Consider the following 23602-nt stretch of genomic DNA (forward strand, 5'->3'; position numbering starts at 1 on the left):
CTGAGGACACCGCTGGCACCCCTGCTTTGCTGATATTACTGGCAGCCTGCACTAAGGACACTGTCAGCACCCCCACACTACAGCTCCACGTACCGAGGACACCATCAGCAACCTCACACTGCTGGCACTCCTACACTGAGGACACCACCAGCACCCCTGCACTGTCAACACTGTCAGCACACATGCACTGAGGACACCGCTGGCACCCCTGCTTTGCCGACACCACCATCACCCTGCACTAAGGACACTGCCAGCAGCCTGTACTTCTGCCCCACATATTGAGGAATCCGTCAGCGACCCTGCACTACCGCTACTCCCACAATGAGGGCATCCCAGCACTGCCGACACTGTCAGCACTCCTGCACTTAGGACACTGCTGGCACCCCGCTCTGCCAGAACTATGCACTCAGGACACTGCCATGGCCTCCACTCTGCCAACACCGCCACACTGCCAACACTGATGGCACTTCCACATTGAGGACAACACTGGCAGTCTCGCATTGAGGACACCGCCTGCACCCTACACTGCTGTCACAGTTAGTGCACTATTGGTGTATCCAACCCACACTGTGTAACACATTGTATCCATGTTGGAACTTGGAAGCTGATCTGCCACATGTTAGTGCCACCCACTGTGTCGCTTAGCTTAGTCAGCCAGCTAGCTGGATGCAACCTTTTGGCCTTAACTAAATGAAAAAAATAATATTGTGAGGTGGTCAAAATTGATTGGAAATGACTGGAAATAAATCTTATTTATGATATTTTAAGAAAATATCCAGATCCAAAACAAAAACTGAAAAACAAAACATGGAGGTGAGGTTTTGGCAAAACCAATCCAGATCCAAAACCAAAACCAAAACATGAGGGTCAGCGCACATCTCTAATTGAAACCAACTACTATATCATTAATCCTTAAATAGGGATAATTTTATGTGTTGGTGGTGCTCCCTGGAATAAAGTGTGCAATATACTCCTAATACCAAAATCTTCTAGACTAGATCTACACAAGAAACTTCTTTCCAGGGGCACTCTTGAGTTAGTAATTAACATATGAAATTATGAATATAATAAAATGTAACCTGTATTATTAAAAATTAAAAGAAATGGGATAATCAACGACTCAAATAAATTTCTGTAAGACTGATGAAAATGAATCTCCCTAATAAAGTCATCAATTATAGTGTGTTGTTCTTTAACGCTATTAATTGAGTAAAAATACTTTGGCGAAAATAACCTGTCAGCACTCTTAAGGAATTATAATTTACAGCAATAATAATAGGCTAACTTGCCCTTGTGAGTGCTGTGTCAAAAATACCGGAAGATTCAGAGTTCCCTCAATAATAGGGGCATATTATCAAGCATTTACATTAGGTTTCTTTATGTTACAATCTCCTATTAAACATACGTAATATGCAATCAAGTGGTTAATATCATATAAAAAATTCTAGCACTTAACCCGTTTAAATATGTGTTGGATAAGTAATATCTACTAGCATATGTACAGTATATCCAACATCTTGAAATAACAAATGTGAATCCTGTGGGTGTACAGCATATCATTCAGCAATGCCAAAATACTTCTAATGCTTAGTGGTTTGTAAACATATATAACAGGGTAATCCTGAGTAGATGGTTCTTCCTAAATGATCACTGACCAATTAAACCAAGAAGTATACAGTTCTTTACAAATAATTGCCTCAGTTTGACAGATTTCTTGCAATCAAATTCATAAGTCAGTAAGGATAGAATGACAAAGTAAAACACTCAGTCACCTTCTGCTGTCTATGGTCTTCACGGAGAGGATGACAGATGAGAGAGGGATCCTGGGTAGTGCTGATGGAAATAAAGTAGGTGGGAGGACACTGACCCATTTTGGTAAGAGGCTTGTTGCCTGTGGCAGTGCAGGGACCGGATTTGCCACCAGGAAAAGTCGCTGTCCACTTGAAGAAGAAATACCTGTACCCATCTGCAGTTGAGCAGTTCTGCTGGTATCTGCCATGAACAGCTTCCTGCTGTGTAAGGAGCCGGATGGGCGTTTGGCCTTGCGGGCTTGATCATCATGAGCCTTTTTAGTATATACACAAGAACAATTGTATGCATATAGCATAATTAAGTGTGCGGCACTTTATTTATTATATATTAACAGTTACTTATATAGTGGTCTATTCGCAAAACCTTGTAGAGAGATAAAGTGGAAAGATAAAATACAACCAATCAGCTCCTGTCGTTTTTCAAACACAAACTGTAAAGTGACAGGTGCTGATTGGTTGGTACTTTATCTCCATCCACTTTCTCTTTCTCCAAGGCTTAGTACATAGACCCCCATAGTGCCAGCAAATTCAATTGTGCCTTACAATTGGGAGCAAACAGTAATAAAACAAGACTGGGTAATAACTGACAGACAAATATGTAAGAGGGCCCTGCTTTCAAGTTTACAATCTATAGGGAAAAAGGCATTGATACTCAAGGATCAGTGCTATATATTGCATTTTGATGCATCCACATTGCAGAGGCTCTTGGCTGTATGATCCAGTCACACAGGAGTGATCTTAGGGTCAGAAGGATGGGAAAGTGAAGAAAGGCAAAATATGTAAAGATATGCATGGACTGTATAGTGGGGATGTAATTGGGTAGGATAGCTTAAAGAGGTTTTGTGGGTGGTTTTGAAATTTTATAAACTTGTATGAAGAGGTGAGTGCAGGAAATACTTGAAGATTTGGATAATAGAGGAAAGTTTTTTGTGTGAGAGGGCATTCCATATAATGGGAACAGCCTGAAATTGTCCTGTTACTGAATGAGAGCAGGTAATGATTATGGATGAGAGACACAGATTTTTTGTTTTGGAGAAGACCAGTAAGGAGGCTATTGCAATAATCATTGCTGGCACTAATGAGTGAATTCTAATTTTTGGAGTGTCTTGTGTAAGATATGGGTGTATTCTGGATATGTTTTTAAGATATATGAAACATGATTTGGAAACATATTGAATGTGCAGAACAAAGGACAGTTCAGAGTCAAGGATGATACCTATATGTGGGGATAGGTTGATTGGCAAACTAACAACAGTGACAGAAATAAAAGGGTGGTAACTACTACTGGCCAGTAGAAATATTAGTAATTCTGTTTTAGAAACAATTTGTTTGAGGTGGCGAGATGACATCCAAGAAGAAATGGCAGAAAGACATTCAGTAATGCAAACCAATACAGATGGTGACAAATCTGGGGAGGATAGGTACAATAGATTTGAGTATCATCTGAAATCTGAAAGAGCTGATAAGTTTGCCAAGATATATGGTATAGATCACAGGTTCTCAAACTCAGTCCTCAGGACCCCAAACAGTGCATGTTTTCAGGTCTACTCACAGAATCACAAATTAAATAATTAGCTCTACCTGTGCATCTTTTAAAATGTGTCAGTGAGTAATGAATACACATGTGCACCAGCTGGGTGACCTGGAAAATGTGATCTGTGTGGGGTCCTGAGGACCGAGTTTGAGAATCACTGGTGTATATATAGAGAAAAGTAGAGACTGAGCCTTGCAGTAATCCAAATGTTAGAGGTAGCAAAGAGGATGTAGATTCAGAGAAATGAACAATGAAAGACCCATTAGATAAGTTGGATGATTACCAGGATAGGGCTGTGACCTGAAGAGCTAGGTATTGTAGTGTTTGTATAAGAAGAGATTGGTCTACAGTGACGAATACAGCAAATAGCTCTAGAAGAATAAGAACTGAATAATGGCCTTTAGACTTAGCAGTGATCAGATCAATAACTACCTTAGTCAGTGCAGTTTCTGTGGAGTGTTGGGAACAAAAGCCTGACTGAAGTGGGTCCAATAAGTTGTGCGGATGAAGTAAGTGTATGAGGTGGATTTAGGAAAGTCTCTCAAGCAGCATAAAGGGGCATGGGAGCTGAGAGATGGGATGGTAATTTAAGAGAAAGTTATTGTCTGAATTCTGTTTTTTTCAGAATAGGAGTAAACACTGCATGCTTGAATAATGATGGAAAGATACCAGTAGAATTAGAGAGAGGTTACAGATTTTGGTTAAGACTGGGATGATCACAGGAGACAGAGATCTACTGATTTGGGAGGGTATAAATTTTAAAAGTGAAGGTAGTAGAGAATTAAGATGTGAAGAGTATAGATACCTCAACTTCATTTGTGGGATAAAATGAAGTGAATGTGCCAGCGGGTTCAGAAGATGGAATTGAGCAGGTTGCTGCCTGAATATCTTATTAATCTTGTCCCTGAAATAGGTAGCTGGTTAGTTGGATGTGGGAGGGGTAAGAAGGGAACTAAATGTATAAAAAACCTGTTTGGGGCTAGAAGCTTGAGCAGAGATAAGAAATTGGAAATTTGTCCAGAACCTTACAAAAGGAATGGTAAAAAGTCTTCTATGCAAGGAAGTCACTTGGAGTACAAGATTTATGCCACTGATGATTTATGCCACTGATGATTTATGCCACTGATGATTTATACCACTGATGCTCTACTGTATGTGAGAGTTGATGTAGGTGTCACTTTAAGAGCTATTTCTAGAGTTTGGTTAAAGTGTGATACATTAAGATCCTGAGAAATAAATGTATGATTGGTAAGAGTAGTTGCAGAGAGGTGGAAAGTTGTTAAAAGTTAACAGCATTGATATTTCTGTGGGTTTCAGGAGGCTTGGTAGACTCCATTGACACTGAGCTTGTAATGGAGGAGAGCATGCTGATGATAAGGTTGTGATCTGAGAGATGGAAATAAATGTTAATGAATTCAGAAACTGAGTATAATCTGGAGAATACAAGATGAATGCAATGGTAATCCTGAGGTGTCAGTCCACTGGGAGAGGGGAAGAGGGTTGTTAAACAGAATAGTTGGGAGGCACAAGAAAATTGAGGAATATCAATAAGGATATTGAAATCACCATTGATGATGGTTTGGATGTCAGAGCATAAGAAGTGAGGGAGCCAGGCAGAAAAATGTTCAAGAAATTGTTGATGTGGCCCAGATGGTTTATAGGTTGCAGCAATTTGTAGAGAGAATGGGATAAAAATCCTGGTAGAAGGTACTTCAAAAGATGTAAATGAGAGTGATTGGACCTGTGGTAGAACTGTGTACTGTATGTGAAAAATTGGGATAGTAATATTCCAACCTCACCTTTTTTACTGTTTCCAGGCATGGATGTTTGTGTAAAATGTGAAAGTGCTGCAGTGAAAGTGCTGCAGGGGAGGCAGTGTCTGATTGTGGGAGCCATGTTTATGTTATTGCCAGAAGGTCAAGGTTGTTTAAGATATAGAGGCAATGTATGGATAATAATTTGTTACAGCGTTATGCATTCCATTTAGACACATTTAAGTGACTTAGAGCGAGATGGGAGACATGCAATGTTTATGAAGTTATCAAGATTTATATACCATTCTAAGTAAACTGTATGTGAGTGGGGCATGTGGTGGGGGCTGGATTTGAAAGAATAATTTAACTGTAGGATGTGTGTGAATGTTTTTATGATGAAAGGTTGAGGATGTCACATTCAATGTATAAAAATAAGAAAAACTAATAAGTGTTAATAAGAGATGAGTGGATAATTGGATTATTGAGGTAGCAATTTGCACAGTGGTGTGAGATGCAGGGAGAGTGAAAGATGTTATAGCTTTAGAGATGATACCTTGGAGTGATATGAAAACAAGCAATTTGTGGTACCTGGTAATTTATGACTAAAGGACAAAATATTTAGGGACAGAACATAAGGAAATGCCAATTGAAAAGTTGAAATGACCTGGTCTCATATGTTGTTCAATATTTGTTCAATTGTTTCTTTATCTGTTCAGTTATACACTTTACATCTTAGTGCCCTCACTAAGAAAAAATGAGAGACCCCCATTAAAATACTTACTGTACAATATAATCATTTTAATGGAAAATATAAACATTAAGACATATAAACAATAATTAATAATTTCAATACAATTATTTTAATACGTTGCTCCATAAACACTACTTGAGACGGAGAGAGAGAGAATGATTGACATATATTTCAGGATAGAGAATTACAGTAATTTAGGACAGCATTGGAAAAAATTAGTTAGTGTGGTACAGTAATTGTGTATGAAATGTAGGGAAGGCCAGCATTAGTGAAGTATACAGAAGAGAAAGTAATACATTAAGAGAGAAACTGTGATGTAACAGGATGGAAGATGGTGTGTTAAAGGACAGATTCTGTAGTAGTAATAATAATAATAATTGTAATAATTTTATTTACATAGTGCTCTTTTTCCAATAGGACGCAAGGAGCTTAACAGATAGTATTAACAAGATACAGAGGTTTAGATTTTCAAAAGAGTACAGAAACTATGAACATAAAAAGAGGTTTAGATTTGCATGAAATACAGAAACTATGAAGATAGTACAAAGGGTTGGCAGCCATTTTGAGTTATTAGTTGCAGGGATTATCCATCCTAGCCTTGAAGGATCCATTTGAGACAGCCATTTTAGGTGCATTATAAAGGATTATACTTGGCAAAATAGGCAATGCCTGGAATTGATGAGACCTAATGGGAGCGATAAAATACTATACAGAGTAACAGGTGAGGCAGACAGATATGTCTTATGTATTTCTATACAGACAGGCTGTTACGTTCTGGGTTATTTGTGGACCCGGGGTGGTAGCAGGAGCGATCACAGAAGCAGATTTGTAAATAAAACTAGGATTTTTAATAAGTGCTCGAGTGGACATATAATGTGGCAGTAAATAAAAGTCCAGGAAAATATAAATGTGCACAAGAGTTCTGTGGTGGAAGCAAAAGGGTTAATGTCCAGGTAGAAACAATTAGAGCAGTCCAGGTGTGCAGGTAGTGAAACTGAAAATAAACAAGCCAGGTTTGCAGATAGTGAACTGAAGTGCAGGATGTCAGCAGGCTCAGGCACTCAGGTATGGGCAAGGGTGATGGAGGTAGCGGGGTAGTCCAGTGGGAACTAGGAGCTGACAGGCAGACTGGCAGACAGCGGATTCACAGGAACAGGAAAGCACAGAGAACTCCCTCTCAGCTAGGCTGAGATACATGTTGCACTGGCAAAGAAGGAAGGCACTGACCCTTCCTAAATACCCCATGCCATGCTTTTACTGGCCGGAGGGAACATGTGACTCACCAGGATTGGCCAGCCGCATCACATGGCCAGAAGGCAAGATGGCAGCGCCCATGCCAAATGGAATTAAGACGCCGCCAGGCCTTACCAGCGCAGAGTGACAACAGGAACGCACAACAACGCGTGCAGCCAAAGCCCCCCACCAGACACCAGCTCCGCCACCAGATAGCCCGCGCCACAGTGACCTCACAGGTAACACTCGCCTAGCGCCATGCTGAAATACCCTGGCCGTGACACAGGCAACATAATAAAATTTGAGTCGTTAACTTTTTGAAGTCACTTTTTTTCATGCTACAGATGAGCAGTGCAATGTAGCCAAGGATTAATTGAAGCTATCCAACATAATGCACAAAATCAGTGCCCCACTATAGTAACAAATGAAAATCCAATAAAAATAGCCAAAAGCATTGTGCTGAATGGTAAAATAAAGACAGCTCCAAGTTTATATACAGTACAGGTGTACTCAGAGTCAGAAGAGGACATTGCCTTTACCCAATGTTTGCGAATGGTGGAGTGTAGAAGTAGTGTCAGTAGAATTTAATTTTTTAACTAATGATCTCATCCCAGTCAATGATCTTCCACAAATAATATAATTGCAAAACACCCAAAATCCAAAATTGTGGTTTATTTTTATAGTACATTACTCATACACTTTTAATGCAGAATTGCAAAGTACATTGCTATGTAATATTATTTTTTATATAAAATTGTTGTGTTGTTTCCCATATATTAATTTTATGCCTCAAACCATATTATGGCTTGAGGCTATCCTAACAAATGACAAATTAAATGTGCACACTTCACCCCATGGCAGAGGAATAGGTCTGATTGCAGAATACACTGTTGTTATTAGAGATGTACAGGTCCAGTTTCCCTGAAACCGAAAACACCTGAACCCGGCAAGCTCGGTTCCTGAAATGAGGCAAAAAGTAATCTTCCAGCATCGGATCTTGCATGTTTAGGATTGCATATAAAGTTCCTCCCTCATGATTGGGTGCCATTTCACACTGGAGACCAGAGGGAGAGGGCAAGGAAGTGGGCTGCAGAATTTAGGTGGCTGACATATGTATTGACTATTGGTGCAAATAGACTGTGATTCATATTTACAAACTAACCTTGATTTTGGTGGCTACAAGTATTAATACACCAACCATTCTGTTCTGCTGCTAAATTGTTGCTACTCTGCACTAATTTTGGATTTTATAAAAAGAGTGTTATAATTAGTGCCATTCCCATTAAAATATCACCACAGGCTTGAGATTATTATATCTCTATTAAAGCATGCTTATGATGTTAATATCCTGTGGCAACAGGTTTCAAGTACAGAATATATTGCTTTACGGTGTTTGTGTGACAGCTGTTTTTTATGTTACGAATTTTATATAGCATTATTTTATTGATTCATTTATTGTTTATTGTATAATACATTCATTTTAAAAAATATACAGCATTTCTGATAGCACACTTATATTTTATCTAACTTTCTTAGCCTTGATAAGTTTTATTTAAACACAAAAGTGCCCTCAAAATAGTTTCTTTTTTTCTGACTAATACTGTACATATTTTACAATACTCTAGGTGAGCATTACCAGTAATCCTTAATTAAATTCTGCAGTAATAGAATTGTGTACCTTCAATTATATTTTTGCATATTTAAAGTACATACTATTATCCCATTTGCTACACTGTTTTTTATATAAAGTCATTTCCCTTTTTGAGGAACTGTGCACTAACATTCCCCCACCCCAAACTAATGTTCAATATTTCTCAGCTATTGTCTTGAAAGTCCTCCGCTTCCCTTATGGGGTCTTACTCTATTCACCCAATACTATCATACTGTCCAACTGAGTCATATCCTTTCATGGCATGTTGTTTTGGATCTTAACCATTTAACTGTTTTTTTTCTTAAAATCAGTCAGAAATTGTCAGATTTATTTCTAAATTTTTCTAAATTAAGTTTACAATGTATTTTTAAAAATGTATTGAAATAATGTATTTTTAAAAATTGCTTAGGGGCTGTTTTACACTACCCTATGTCCATAGGCCACCCAATGTAAAATCACTACCACTGCCCACTGAAAATAGCCAACCTGTGGCAAAAGATCCCCTGCAGTATCACCCCTCACTCCCTATTGGTAATAGATCTCAGTGGAAGTGCCCCCACCTTCAGTGTCAATGGATTCCCACTGTATTTTTACTCCCCCCTCCCCATGTGTCACTTTGTATATAGGTGTACATTTTTAATATATTCCCCCGGCCAAAAATCCTTTTTATTGGGCATAAATCCCATGTCTATGCTTTTCCTCTTGTTGGAGATATAAAGAGATTTTTTTTAAAAAAGGTCAGCTACAGTATTTAAACATGACTGAACACAGACCTAAATAAAATTTAAAATTGTAATTATACATTTGTACATTTTTAAGTTATTGCAGCTGCAAGTACTGTATTTAGTTGGCTTTATACATTTCTCAATTTACAAGAGTGATTAATATTATGAGTGTGACTTAAACAATGACTATTCATCTTTTGCTCTAGAATACTGTAAAACACAGTTTGAGTTTTAAGACTTTCTTATTTACCTTTAACAAACATAGTCAATCTTTCATCTACAAATGTTAACAAGTAGCAGGATGGCTCTTGATTCTGGCATGCCATAGAACAACTGGCAGAAATTCTGCCTAAGGCAGTTCTTTAGGGATGACAGATGGAGTAACCACAATCATCAATGGTAGACTCTTGAATGAACTTACTATTCATAATTAATGTGTCTATGTACATTTGAATCTACTAGCTGAGGAATAATTATTCAAAATCCCTGATAAAAGTCTAAGGCACAAAGCTTTGATAATTCTAAAATTTGTATGTGCACTTTAAAATACTTAATTTACTGCAAACAATAATACTACTACTCCTACTTTTACTCCTACTACTACTACTACTACTACTATAACTACTACTACTACTAATAATAATAATAATAATAATAATAATAACAATAATAATAATAATAATAATAATAATAATAATAATAATAATAATAATAATAAATGTTCCTTAAGTGACAGCATGCTTTGCAATTTTTTTTTACTGCATTCTGTTAGATGCTGTCCTGTCACCTCAATATCTGTCATTCCTTTCAATGTACTGTATGAGAAAATCCAAACATAGAAAAGATGCACATGAAATAAATATAGTCTGAGTAGGCTGAAAAGTCTTGCTTAATTTAAGTCTTACAAGCCCTGAACTGAGCAGTGTTCCAGGAGAATATGTAAAAAAATTAAAGAATGAAGGTGGTGGTTCTAAAGTGGTAGTAAGTAGTACTTGGATATAATGTGATATCATTCTTTTCCCTGTAACCCACATGACAAGGTATAGTTTTATTTTATACGGTGTTTCCAAAGGAACTAAAGTGAGAAATACTTTGATATGTTTATGGTGTGCATGTAGGAACAATTGCTATGTGAGTGCAGCATGGCTTGCTCGGTGAACTTGGAAGCAAGTTCTCATTTGTGTCAGATGTCTCAATAAAGTCACTCCTAGACGCCAGTTAACTTTAAATGTTTTATAAACTTTTTTATGGTCTGTGTGATTGTTCCTTATTTTACATATTTTATGTTACTGTGGTGTGGAATGGCATCTGGTCACTCATATTTTCTAATGATCAGATTACTTACTGTACAATCTCTTCTCTATTTAATGTATCAAAAGATTTAATGTCTTAATACTGTATATAAATATGTTTCAAGATACAGTAATTGTACCATTGGTCCTAGCAGCTTGAGTGGGGAATCTAGGGGCCTGATTCAGAGCCGAACGCTCTGACCAGAGTGCTCGCTCTGAATCAGGGCCCTCCTCCATGAAAATGGAGTGTCCTCCTGGACGCTCGCATAGCTGTGGGTGACCATCCACAGCTATAGCGAGCGTCCATGATGATGGTCGCGATGGTCAAGACCATCGCGACCATCGGGCTTGCGATGGAGACCCTGCGGTAGGGTCTCGTTGCCGCAAGCCCTGGAGCGATTTTGGCTCTTTCAGAGCCAAAATCACTCCCACTGACATCACTAGTGATGTCAGTGGGGCCGGCTTCAGACGGTAGGCATTCCCATGGGAACGCCTCCGTCTGGCAGTCACACCCCCGGCAATCAACATTGACAGCATGCCCCCTTTGGTGCAAGACCCGGAGTGACGGAGAGCCCGTCGCTGTCCAGGTCTCGCGCATGCACACGACGGAGCTCCCTCCGTCATGCGCATGTGCAGTGGGGCAACATTGACCCGCTTGCGAGCGTCCTGCCTGACCCCCTATGTCCTTGTTTAGTGGTGTTTGTGAAACTAAAGAAAGTAGAAATGTATATGTGTCAATATGACTATTTATTTGAATAATTAATAAAATGCATAGTATTTTAGACTAAATAGGCTCTGTGTGGATGATTAAAACCAGTAGAAATGGAGAATTGAAGTCAGTCAGCCACAGAATCTGTGTAATTCATATGTGTCCCGAAGTAAAGGTATAATATAGCAAACTTATGTAATAGTATACTATATATATATAGTTTTTTAAAACAATAAAGATCATTAAAAAATCCTAATAATCATATCCAAATCCTTTTTAATAGTACCAGGTAGTCAGTGGAGGGATATTAAAGAGAAAGAAAAAATAGGAAGAGAGACAGGAGCAGAGATAAAAAAAAAGGAGGAAAACCAGGTAGAGAAGCATAACAAACATAAAACTATTGTATAGCTATTTAATACAATTCTCATATTAGCATCATTAATTTTGAAATCTCTCCTTGTAACACTGTATAGTAGCTGAAGTACCCAGCATTTCCTGGGTTTAAATCTTCCAATTATTAAGTTTTATTATGTGAGGTCATCCAAACCCATTCAGAAGAAGGCCAGAACAGGCTCACTGGGTCAACGTTCTGCCCAGCATACATCAATGGGAGGTCCGACCGGTACCTCAACCCCCCAGTATGTCTTCTGGTATCCAATGTTACCTCTCTGTGAAGTTTAATCCAAATCCATCCAGTGGAAGGCTTAGGACAGGCTCCCCAGGTCAAAGTTCTGCCCAGTGTACACTAACAGGAGGTCCAATTGGGACCTTAATCCCCCTAAAACCTGGCCAGGATCCAGCTGGGCCACCTTGCATTGGTTTCATCCCAATCAGTGCAGGGGTGTAGTTTCAAGTTAAGTTTTATTATGTAATGTCATCCAAATCCATCCAGTGGAAGGCCCAGAAAAGGCTCCCTTGGTCCAAATTCTGGCCAGCACACTATTGCATGAAGTCTGACAGGGACCTTAACAACTCCATTAGGTATCCCAGACCGATTGCCACCCCTCTGTAAAGTTTTCATCCAAATCCATCCAGTGGAGGGCCCAGAACAGTCTCCCCGGGTTAAAGTGCTGCCCAGCATACACCAATGGGAGATCCAACCATGATCTCAACCGCCTATTATGTCTTTTGGGATCCAATGTTACTACTCTGTGAAGTTTTCTTCCCAATCCATCCAGTGGAAGGCTCTGAACAGGCTCTGAAGGTCCGAACAGGCTTCCTGTGTCAAAATTCTTCCCAATGCACTCTGCCATGAGATCTGACCAGGACCCCAACCACTCCATTAGGCATCCCAGACCAATAGCCACTCCTCTGTGAAGTTTTCATCCAAATTGATCCAGTATAAAGCCCAGACGAGGCTCCCTGGGTCAAAGTTCTGCCCAGCGTACACCAATGGGAGGCCCAGCTAGGACCCTAACCACCCTAAAACCTGGCCATGATCAAACTGGACAACTTTGCATTGGTTTAATCCCAATCTGTGCAGGGGTGTCTGAATGCATAACCGGATAGGCAAACAAACAGACCAATGATTTGTAAATATAAGATTTGTCGCATTGTCACATTCTCACATTTTAGCTACAGTATGTGGCCTACTAGCTTACTTTTTTGATACTAAATAACTATGTAAGATACGGCAGCTTTACCTTGAGAGCTGTGGGAGACATTCGCCAAGAACAAAGACCCAAACTAGCAACCAAAGTTCTTTATATATATATATATATATATATATATATATATATATATATAAAGCACTAATCCATGGCACTCACCATTCCTAGTTTTGGGGTGCAACATGGTATGTGACCACATTGTTTAAATAGAAATCACAGGGGCTCTGCACTCACCATAATGACAATAATAATAATAATAATAATAATAATAATAATAATAATAATAATAATAATAGACATAATAAATAGTGGGGTTTTGGTTCATGAATTGATCAATGCATTTAATTTTGCAGCCCGCGTCACGGGACCCCACTTTACTGCAAAGTCCCTACTTTATTGCTCAGAATTATAACATGGACATAGCCATCACATTAGTGTTAAACTCAGGGTATGCTATCAAGGTTTAAAGCTCACAGCAACTTTGCTTTTAAATGTGAGACAGTTACCAAGCACATCTGTTGCAAAGTACCTAGGAAAATAGCTGACACAAGTAAGATAACTAGTTAAAAGGGTGCATGAGAAAATTTGATCACTAAAATGATTAATTATAAAAATTAATTATAATAAACAAAAAGCACTAATGTGACTTCTAAGAATGAGAAAAGGGCTAAAATGATACCATCCCTCTATTTAATGTCCTGCCTGACTTTCATTGTGGCTGCAGCATAGTTGATATTGAAATACATGGGACTAAATTTACTGATATTCGAGTTTGGTTGAGTGTTACATTTTTAAACTCACTTTGCTTCACCAAAACTCGGGTGAGTTTTTCCTTATCAATCTCGCAAATTTACTAAGAAGTGAGTTTAGCTGAAAGTGAGTTTTGCAATGGTGAAGCAGATCAAGTTTTTTCCCCCAAATTGCCAGTTTAGAGGAGAGTTTAAGTTGAGTTTAAGGAGAGTTCAGATGAGAGTTTAGATGAGATTACTTACTCAAGATTGCAGTGTTTTCTCTCAGCAAAACTCACCCGAGCAAGCAGCCTACACATATAAGTAAGACATGCGTGAGCTGCTCATGTGTTTTAATACCTGTAAAAAATGGGTTAAATAATAAAAGAAAATGACATAGGGTCCCCCCCTAAAGCATAACCAGCCCCAGACTTGCCAGTCAGTCCTGGTTCCTAAAATTATGGGGAACAAAATGAATAGGGTTCCACCATAATTTAAGAACCAGCACCAGGTAGCAGGTCCAGACCTGGTTTTAAATATAGGGAATAAAAAAATTGTATGAGGTTCACCCTATATTTATACCCAGCTCCAGACCTTTCTAGCGAGGGACTGATGCCACAGCCAGGGGAGCCCTTTCACCAGGTCCCTCAGCCACAGCATCAGCCCTGACCACTAGTCAGCCCAGGCCAGGGATCCCTGGGGAGTTGGGGACCCCTCCAATAAAGGTGTCCCCCTCTCCAGGGCACCCCTGGCATTGGCTGATAGTGTAAGTGTAATGTAAAATAAATGGTTAAATACTGTTTTTAGTTGTGGAACTACACATCCCAGCAAGCCTCCCTGCATGCTGGTATTTGGAGAACCACAAATACCAGCATGTGGGGCATTATGGGCCCACTGGCACTTGTAGTTCCACAACCAAAGCAATAGGTAAATAAACACAACATACACTGTGAAAGTAAAATTTTATTATAACATACATGCACACTCACACTCACACTGACACATACTCACCTAGTATCGGAAGTAAACCATAGGGGTACCTATAAAAAAAACATACTCACCTCTCCTATGCGTCGTTCACGTCCTCTTCTCCAAGTAGGCATCCAAAGGGTTAAAACAAAAAAATTATGTACCCAAATCCAAACCAGACTGAGCAAAGGTATGTGTGTACACATACCTTTACTCTGCGCAAATGTCTGGGGCACACATGTGCCCCATCATTGAAGGAGCCACCAGCCAATCAGCGGGCATCTCCGTCGGAGCAGCTCGCTGATTGGCTGTATGCGGTCAGCGTGTCTCCCCATAGACTTCAATAGAGAGAAATATCCATTGCAGTCTAAGCTGAGAACCGCTACATTGTATCTACTGATGTAACCACAAGGTTAAACCTTGTGGTTACATCAATGATACATAGCGGGTCCCAGCATAGACTTGTCTGTTGATGCAGTGCTTTTTTCTATGTAATTAAATGGATTATAGTAATCTTCATACTCTGTACACTTTCTTTATTCATATCTGACGTTATTTCACTGTTTTTTTCCGGTTATTTCCAGAACTATTTATTAGAATTAAAAATTATAGCAAAAAACTGTATAATTTTAGTACATCAGATAAAATGCACTGTGTAAATCGAAAATACTATAACTTTTTTTTTTTAAGATGCCTCATTGTAGTATTGGGCACTGACCTTTTCAGCATCTTAATTTATACATTACCCATTCATACAACTCTCACTCGCTTATTTATAATACACAGATTTAAGCTGAATCTGCATTTGTATGCACATTTAAATGATCCCCAAATTGTTGATATAAGTTTTACATGTTATTGAAACTGATGCATCAGGGAAGAGTGTCATAAATAATAATTAAATCTTTATGAGGTTAAGCATAGAAGAAATATCTGAACTAGCATAATATTTTTTGTTATATAGTACTTTGAACTTAAATATATACAGTATTTTATACAATAAAGGTGTAAAATATATGGTTCAATTAGAATTCTTTATGCTTTAGACATCTTGGGAAAATGTACTAAATTGCAGTTTATTGATGCAGTTTTCAAAATCAAACTGCTGGGTTTATAATCCAATGTGTGATGGTGTTAAAATTTTCTAAACTGCATGCAGTTAAGGTTAAACAGCTTGGTAAAAATTATAAACATCTAGCTTTTCTTTGCATTTCAATTTAATTTTCAATTATTTAAAAAAGATGAACTGGGGCTAAAGAGACAAAAATGTATGTCATTTTGCCACAATGGGGGCATATCCTAATGAAGTAAAGAGCACAGCCCCAATCCCATGGTAGTCATTTGCCTCTCCTCTTTGGGTTTCTCCTGAATAGAATTAGAAATTAGGCAAGAATAGTGTGCTCACCTAGAGAGCAGTATCTTAATGTAGAATAGTAATAGGCCCCTCATGAAACTCCTTTTACCAGGGTAAAAGGTAAAATGTAGTCCAACTTTTTCTGACCCTGCAAGTGCCAGTATGCACTGACAGCCTATTATTTTTTATTGCATCCTGGTGCTTCTAGAACTACATTAAAGCAAGCACATATGGGCAATATTGATGCCTCCCTATTATAAAATAATATGTCTGCATCTCCTAATAAAGTAATCATTTGTACATCCAATACTAATAAGATAATAAGATAATGTGTATCACGCATAGGTTAATATTTTGTGCCTCCTTTGCAGGTTAATAATTTGTCCACACAATATTGATTCATATTTCATGTCCCAATTATTATTGTTGGCTCAAGAAATACTTACCTAAAATCTTTTTTTATCTTTCTTGAGCCACAGTAATTATTAAATAAACAAGGTAACAAATGGACCACTCTCTAGAAACATGAAAAAAATGGACTTGTTCCAGTGAGCCAATCAGAAATGTTCTGAAATCACTCAGCTAAACTTTTTTTGGTTAATTTTTTTTTAGTATTTGTGACAGGTGACATAGCCTAAAAAGCATGCAGTTTGAGTTACAGTATGTAGTCTGCCTGTCACAATATCCATTTTATTTTTAACTACATAGTGGTGTTTTGCCATGTGGGTAGGCAAACAATCATTTTTAACAGGGGACCATTTGTAAGCCAGCCAAGACTAAAGGCACAAATGCAGTTTGATACCTTGTTGTTTTGTTTCATACACTTTGATTAGCAGTTTTAGCTTTAGTAAATTGCATGGTTTACAAAGCAAATATCAAATCACATGAAAACCAGCACTTTGGAGAAACCACAATTTAATAAATCTCCCACTGGTGTTCTACAAACCTGCTTAAACTAGTCCATGTTTTAAAACTATCACATCAAAATTCATTAAAATGCTCAAATCTTTCTTTAAATGCTACATAACAGTAAAAACATAACTCACAGATGCAACTTTTGCATTCAGTAGGAAATTAATCATAATAAGTTGATTAATTTATTTACATGATCATGTCATCTGCAAAAAGGTAGGTTTTTTTGGTTACCTGAATTAGGTGGATGGAGTTCAAAGGGTCCTCCTTGCCCTAGATCTTTATGTGATACCCAACTAAGACCACAGTATCACATTAAAAAACATTTGTGTTTCCAAAGGATGGACATTCACTTGAATATATTGTGACAGTCTGCATGAGAATGGGAAGTCCACTGTGGACGGTTCTGAGCAGGATAGTGTATCTTGTCCTCCAGAAAGCTTTGGGAAGTCTATCAGGAAAGAAGCTTGTGAGAGGAGGTCAGTGTGAGACTGACTGTGGGTAGCAGAGAGTGTCATTCTAGCAATTTAAGAATGGACAGTGTAGAGTTATGCTGCAAAGCCAGTGAGCCGAATACTGTATGTCAAGCATGGGGGAAAAACTTTCCATTAATTAGTTAGAATTTAACATAGGCTGTAGCAGAGACATTGCAAACTGAAATTGTTAAAACTGTGCACTCACGATACTGTACAAGCCCAAAGAATATACAGAGTGTGCTAAGTTACCTGGGAAAAGTACATATACCATTGACTAAATAGTGTTTACCGGGACTTTGTCCAAGTTATAGTGCACTCAGGACTGAGTTAATAATTCGATGAGTGCTGAATAAAATCATTTAATTGCCTATATTTATCTGTGGATTTTGGAGCTGTTATACAAGATTGGTGTTATGATACAGACAAATATCTATCCGCATACTGTATATACTGTCGAAGCCGGATGATTGGCTGAGACCAAATCTTAAATTAATATCTGGTAACGCCATTTTGTGTTGCACCTGATGACGCCATCTTGCGTCGTCTGCACGAAGCCATTGTGTACAATGCTATATTTGATTATTAGCATCGTGTGTCTGCTTTGCTACCGCATATTGTTGAAAGTCCTATCAAAACCTATATGCACATTAAATAATACATATAAAATATACAAGATGCACAATGCTCAGTTGCACTGTTTATCAAAGCACAGATAAGCACAAAACACATAGACGCACAATGCATACTAGCGACTTCACACAATATTTCCACTCTCACACATGCAATCTCTTATAAAAAGGTTCCCAAGCATTAAGCTTAATGTTAAAGGTTTTATTAGCTAATACTTATGTTATGAAATGTAAAGTATATTTTGTTTAAGGTATAGAGACTAGGAGACAAGTTATGTTTGGTACCATTCTGAATCACTATTTATTTGCAGATCTCCGGTTCTATCGGCAAGGAGATCGCATCATGCGTCTGCAAGTTATGAATTATATGAAATTAGTGGTTAGAATGTAAACCTGTATGTAGTGTCTTTTACTAGTTTAAACCAGTTTGTGCCAGTATGTTTATTGGGACAAATAATATTTTACCCTTTGAAGATCCTGTAATAACTTCACAATCAATTAACCTTGACATGGTTTGTTTAGCAATGAATCTAGTTTCATTACACAGTGCTTGGCTTGGGTCCAGGTTTCCTAAGTAGAATAACTACTGTACCAAATTCAGTTTATGTATTGGCATTCCTCCAGGAGTGAGACTGTTTAGTAACTCAACTGGTTAGTTGTTATTTTCTTCAGCATTGGCACTACTCTCTAATACAGTATATGATTAAAATATTTTTTTCCCTGTGTTTGAGTTTTCAATAAAACCTCTTCATTGATTTTGAGAGCATTCTCATTTTTAGGAGAATTGCCTTATTTGAGATGCTTGTTATTGCCATTATTATTTTTGGTAATTAGCATCTGAAATTGAATCCTTTTCAACACATATTGATGGTACAGTATTTCAAATAACACAAGTGTACAAAAGATTCCACTATACTGGTTAACAATGCCATCTGCGGTATCAAAGGAGTACCATGAGAAAGTGTTCCAAAAATGACAATTTATTTAACACACAGTTTCAACTTAAAATTAATAATACAATAATAACAGTGTTCAAATCTTTGAATCATTGAATTTGTCTTAATAATTACATGCAATTAATGCAGGTAATCATGTGAAGTTAATAATCGGGAATCTTATCCCACTAGTAAAAATGACCAAGATAATGTCAGTTGTTGATACAAAAGACTTTTTCTCTGTTAGTATAGTGAGTCCTTAGAAATGGATTTGCTGCTAGGATTTAATTCATGATCACAATTGTCAGTCCCATTTAATGTAACAAACATATTAAGCTGACCATACACTAGGCCAACTTTCATCCAACCATCCAACTAGTTGTTTGGCTGATATGAAAATCTGGTAATGTATGGGAGCAAATGACAATCAGCAATTGCATCTAAACCCCCTAAAATGGACAAAAAGTGTTATTTAGACAAGTTGTTTTTATCAAACAGATTTACCCAACATGCCTGAACAACCATTTTAGTCTGCTTTCTGGTGTTTGGGGGCAAATTGTTGATAGTAATTTGCTTTTTTACATTACCAGATTTTTATTCCAACCAACCAACTAGTTGAATGTTTTAGAAAGCTGAGGCCATCGCTGCCCCCTCCTGCCCACGAATGGCAGCAGTTTTTCAATCACTGCTGCTGGACTGTGTGCAAATACACAGGAACTGTACTGCATATGTAAAGTATGGTTCCAGCGCCTGAGTAGATTCCGACCATTGGGAATCTGCATTGAGCAGTGCACTGCTGAATAAGGCCCAGTATTACATAAAATACTGTTTGTGTCTTTCAAACAGAGCAGCCAGATCTGATGGTTCACACATGACACAAATAAACACAAATAATAGCTCAGGCATTTGCATTTTCTTTATGTTCAAACACTGGATAGTCATTCGCAATCATATTTGAATTGGTCAGAGATCTTTTTTTTTACTTTATGCCACATGGGTTATTATTAATGCTTGGAGCCATTAGATTTAGTTAATTAATATTGCCCAGACTTTAGAAATTGAATACCATACAGTAATGACTGCGCATGGCCAAGATATGTTTCTCTTTGATGTCTTTTAAAAATGGTTTCATATTGATATTAAAATCTCTGACAACCACATCAAGTTGATCACTAGACTGTTGACCAGGAAGCAGATTTCATTTCATTTCTTTCCAATTTGAATTGCATGTATTAATAATGAAACAAATCTGGCTTGCCATACTTCCAAGCTATAGCCATGGTCTCTTGATAATTTTTCTACTTACTTCTTGGACTATCTTGAAATTCTGATGGCAGAATTAGGTTTTTTGCCAGGTACAACATTATTAGGCACAGCACGGTTTGCGAACACATCATAATCCTCTGACTACATTTGTACTTGATGTAAATTGATCCAGTTTAGTCTATTTGGTTTATTTTTGCAGTAAGTAGCTACCATATATACAGATATGTCAGTTTTACAGCATTTACAGGTATGTACTGATTATATTCATCCCTTATTGCAAAATTGTATAAATACCAATACAGCCCTGTGAGGTTTCTCCCTGTTGAATTGTGTTTTTGTCAAATTGAAAATTTGCACTACTATTTTGTATATTGACAGTTTTAGGCAAGTTTTTTTTTAATTCCAGTTGCCCATCCCATGTCACCATAAGGAAATAGCAATGTATAACACATGAGATCACACAGCTGGCTTAATATGCTATCTTTTGAAGCATGCCACATTTGTTATGTATTGTTCTATCTTTGTTGAATTGTGGTTCACCATCAGTATTATGGAACATTATTGCTATATCCCCAGCAACAGTTTAAACATTATATCTTCTAAACTATTTTTGGGGTAACTTGCAAAAAAACCTCTTTCTGTGTACTGTAGATTACATACCAAACCAGGGGGGAGTACCACTAGCACCAATCAGAATTAAGCTCTTTGAGTTAACACCAAAATTTGCTGGTTCAGGATATTACCAGTACGGCAATTAATAATCACTTGAATAACTGAGTTATCTTATACGGGACTCTCTCCACTTTTTTACACATTATATTTTAGACCATGTCCTAAATTGTCTTTAATTATTGTAAAGCAAATTTCTTTTGGTGCACTACCTTCAAGTTTTGCTTTGAACATTTTTTCTCATATAATTTTATATTGTTTTGAAAAATAATTTATTTGTAGCATCTTTTTTGCAGGTTGTCCATAGTTTCATGCAAACATTTAGTATTGACAGGATTATTCATCTGTATATTATTTGCTTCTGCTGAATCTAATATATACAACTGTGAAAATTGAGATGTTTTACCAACAGCTGGATGTAAGCCAACAGTTGCATGATTTGACTATGAATCCAATAACAAAATTGACCTTGACTTTTAGTGAGCAATGCATACACTTGTGCTCTTATAGATGCAAAAACCATTGCACTATTGTAAGATGTTATGTTTTTTTTCTAAAATTATTTTAATTTTCATCCATATTACTTATAATGGTAGGGTGCATAGATTTTTCAGGTTTAATGCTTCCTTCTTAACAGCAATTCTTTCTGTTTTCTTTGCAAAATATATAGCACCATAATGCAAACATTTCTTATTCATTAAGGTTATATAATTTAGGGAATTTCATATTCCTTAAAATGATTTTCCAGGAAAGCGGTATTACAAGATTTAAACATTTTTTAAGTTAAACCAGCACTGGCAATTGCGGCGAGGCTGGTGTATGTAAAATCTGGGGGGAAAGTTCATGGGGTCCCCCCAGTTTTTCATTTACCAGCACTAGGTTTGACCAGCCAGGGCTAGAGGAATCATAGAGAGGAGACCTAGGCCAGTTGGCACCAGGGCTGGTTCTTTCAGGAAAGTAAGGCCCACAAAAAATGTTCATGCTCTATTCCTTGGCTACATCCAGCCCTAGTGCCAATAGCACTAGGGCTCTTCTCTGTACAAAGACACCCATTCAGATGATCCAAGAGGTGTAGTATACTGTATTTTTGCATTGCAGATCCAGTGCAACACTACTCATAGTGTATTTTGATCAAATTGATCAGTGCTATCTAGCAAAGCATTTTTGTCACTTCCAGTTGTTTTATTTGCTCATTAAGCAAAAACGATGTGCAGCACATCTGAGTCCCCAGATACGGATTTCCAGGAGTGGCTGTTTGGTGCAATGGTAGCCACAGTTTATGAGGACATAGCAGTATGCAGTGTACTCAAGATGACTGCCCCATCACCTGGTACTTTTGTATGGCAGTGGCACATGCACTGAGTGCCCCCAAAAAAAACCTGGAAAAGTTATGTATTTCTGAGATGGTGAAGTCTCTATGATAGCAAATGTTCTACTAATGTATTGGAAGCAAGGCAGGCAGACTCCCCCATGGACACAAATAAAGGAAAATAAGTGGGCTACATATATATTCATTAATAGATAATAAGCAATTATTATAAAAATATAATGCACAATAGTTTGGAAATTTATAAATGTAGATAAGTAAATAACTGTATAATTCTAGCAGAAAAATATGTAAAAATAAAACTGTGCCTACAAGCAGGTCTCTCAGCAGTGGATTGGTATAATGTCACAAAAATTTTTTTACTGCTGTATGCATATCCAATATTTCCAAGAGTAGAGCTCTTCCAGAGCATAAATGAAATGTCAGGCACAAAAGAAACCAGCATTAGCTGAAATGAACAAGCAACATCTTGAAGATAAAGATTTATTTTAGAACAGAAACACATCTACAAAGGAGGTGTGGTTTTTATTATTAAATTTCACTGGTACATTTCCCTAGCACCCACTATAATCCAGACCTGGTGAGAATTTTGATTTGTCTGTTTCATGCACTATTTTGCCTTTTTTATTTATGTTATTTCTGTAGCTCCAATATGTAAAACATCTGATCTAATAAATACCATTTTTACATACACTTTTTGGAATTTTTTTAGTTGGCCTTGTCCCTTAGAACAAAAAGAATTGAATTTCTGGGGATGAACATGGATATCAAAAATGCCTTGATGTGACTGAAACTAGTTTCAATACTGTGAGTGGGGTACACCCATCTGTATATTACTGATATGACATACAAAGAAACTTTTATACACATGACAACAAGACAACAACACATGACATTTATACACATGACAACAAGACACAGCTCGTTTAAGCGTGAGTGGGGTACACCCATTTGATTATGGCTTATGTATAAATTGGCTGCATGTACCTCTTAAATATTATCTATAAAATAAAATCTAAATAAACCTATATGTGACCTACATATATATATAAAGTGTGAGTGGGGTAAGCCTATCTATTTAAGCCATTTTTGTGACTGGGAAACTTTACTCTCCATCAAACTTTTTAATGCATGACTTACATTAGGTGGAACTTTATTGCTACAGTAACAGTTTAAGAACTGACATCAGTGATTCATAACTGATTCAAAGGATATATTATGTAATATTTTGTTATTCATTATTGTTACCTGCAAATGTTTTTCTTAT

This window comes from Taudactylus pleione, unplaced genomic scaffold, assembly GCF_031769625.1.
Source record: "Taudactylus pleione unplaced genomic scaffold, aTauple2 ptg000179l, whole genome shotgun sequence".
Lineage (NCBI taxonomy): Eukaryota > Metazoa > Chordata > Amphibia > Anura > Myobatrachidae > Taudactylus > Taudactylus pleione.